Below are 2,500 nucleotides of genomic sequence, written 5' to 3'. Positions count from 1 at the left end.
ATTTAGGATCTGGGATTGAAATTCCCTGTGGACCAGTGTACTCTGTAAGTTTCATATTCAGTTTTGGACGTTGGTAGCGCAGGGCTTGGAATTTTTCAGCATTAAAATGCATATTATTGTCCTCAGCCCATCTGTAAACTGAGTCCAATTCCTGCTGCAGGTGTGCAACATCACTGGAGTTTTGTATTTTCTGTGAGACTTTTGTATCGTCTGCGTAGCTTGCAAGAGTGGATATCCGGGCACTTGAAGGCATATCTGAGAGAGCGACTATAAAAAGCAATGGTCCCAAGACAGTGCCCTGTGGAACACCGCTCATTATTTGTGTTTTCATAGAGGTGGCTCCATTAGCCACTACTGCCTGACTTCTATCTTTTAGAAAGTCATGTAACCACTCTCCAAGTTTTCCAGTTATGCCAAGATCACGCAGTTTGTGGCATTTCACACCATGATCCACTTTGTCAAAAGCTTTTGCAAAATCAAGGTATATTACGTCCACATTTGAGTTGTTGAGTAACTGCCTGAACACCCAGTCGTAATGTTGTAAGAGCTGGGTCAGGCAGCTCCTACCTGGTCGAAAGCCATGTTGGGTATCACTCAGCAATTTATTTTCTTCAAGGAATGCGATTAGTTTTCCTCTGATTATCCTTTCCATGACTTTGCTGATGTGTGAAGTCAGAGAGATAGGCCTATAGCTTTTGGCATCTGCTCTGCTTCCCCCTTTATGGATTGGGCATATTATTCCCTCCTTCAGCTTGCTTGGCAGTCTTCCGTTTGCGAGAAAGCTCTGGAAGAGGATCTGGAGGGGTTTTGCCAGGGCATGCTTACACGATTTAAGGATTGCTGAGAAACCATCAGGGCCAGCAGTTGAGTTTGTGTCCACTTCATGTATAGCTAGTAGTACATCTTCTTCGCTAATGTTGATGTATTCCATATACACACACACACACACACACACACACACACACACACACACACACACACACACACACACACATATATATGTATATATTTATATACAGAGAGAGAGAGAGAGAGTGAGGGCGAGAGAGAGAAAGGGAGATGCATATATGTATATATACTGACTAGGATATAGATATAATTATATGTGTGTCTATATGAAAGTATGAGCTGATTCTCAACAAATATTTCATCCAGGGCTAACCCGTTTTGTGTATGCCAATACTATACGTAAATGAAATTTGTTTTATTGTCATCTGAAGAAATTGTTACCTGTCAAATTATACCTCACATGGTGAGAAATTTAGACGAGTTTTATTAAGCATATATTTGTGGGTGATATTTTATTGTGTTTGTGTGAGTGTGGGTGTATGTATACATATATATATTCATACCCACATACATATATACGCAATGAGGTACATATTTATGTAACCACGTAAATAAATAAATATATGGCATAAGTCTTTATAATGTTGAGGATTTAGATGGTGCTTGTGTAATTATGAATGAAACTGTAGCTAACATTCATGCAAATAATAATGGTCCTGTATCAAATGGAATAGATGACAATCCGGAACACGTAGAGATACTATTTAGTGATGAGCTCGATTATATTAAACAATATAGTGCCGTAACCATAACTGTAAGTGAATTCCATAAAATATAGTTCGATAAACATTTCCGTTGTTATGCAACACTTCAATGCTCGCAATATATATATATGTATACGTATATGTGTGTGTGTGTGTGTGTGTGTGTGTATGTATATGTATATGTATATGAATATTTATATATTTTGAATGACCGGCATCATACATCTCAGAAATCTATAGACAATAACTATGATATTGCTATGCTGATGTATAGAAACATAATATTCAGAAATAGATATAAATATTATAAATTGGATGATCTATTTACAAACTTCATTTTCTCTACATAGCTCCGAATGCTGTTCTTTGTATTAGATACTAATTATATCAGTGGTCGCTTTGTCGCCCTATACGTATATCATTCATAGCCTATCTAGTGTACATTCATTCTCTTGCAAGTAGAGAATCTTTTGCGATAGTTAGTTGCTGAATGCTTCTCTATATTCCTCCCAAACGGGCATTACTAAACCTTAAGCGTTTGATGACTGAATACGATATCGCTACAGTGTGAACTGCAGGTAAATTAGCATAAACGTTTGCAATGTATTTCACATATTATCTCATAGAACCATTAGGATGCTTGTGAATATACATAATAATCCTGTTATCTGTCAGTAATACTGGCAGATAAAAAGATAATTATGAATGACAAAAAAAAAAAAAGAAAAGAATTAAGACGACATATAGCAAGATTTTTCTATTAGTTGATATATTTAAAATAATGGTAGAGATATGTTGCAATAGGAAACGATATATCTCATTAAGGTTTTAGAAAAACTGATAATAAAGCTGTACATAACAGTTGTGTTCTATATCATATGAATGTTAATATGCTAATTTAAGGTTCTCTGTTATTGAACCTCTCATTTACAGTTTTCTATTTGCAT

The 2,500-nt window shown here is 35.9% G+C and overlaps 1 long non-coding RNA gene across 1 annotated transcript in view; it reads left to right on the top strand.

Moving 5' to 3' along the window:
- Positions 1 to 2,500, top strand: part of LOC128247421 (uncharacterized) — a 9,780-nt gene that overhangs the window by 7,012 nt on the left and 268 nt on the right. The gene's annotated exons all lie outside the window — the stretch shown is intronic.

Source organism: Octopus bimaculoides, chromosome 3 (assembly GCF_046866305.1).
Source record: "Octopus bimaculoides isolate indiv1 chromosome 3, ASM4686630v1, whole genome shotgun sequence".
Taxonomy (NCBI): Eukaryota; Metazoa; Mollusca; class Cephalopoda; order Octopoda; family Octopodidae; genus Octopus; species Octopus bimaculoides.
This window is presented reverse-complemented; position numbering and strand designations above follow the sequence as displayed.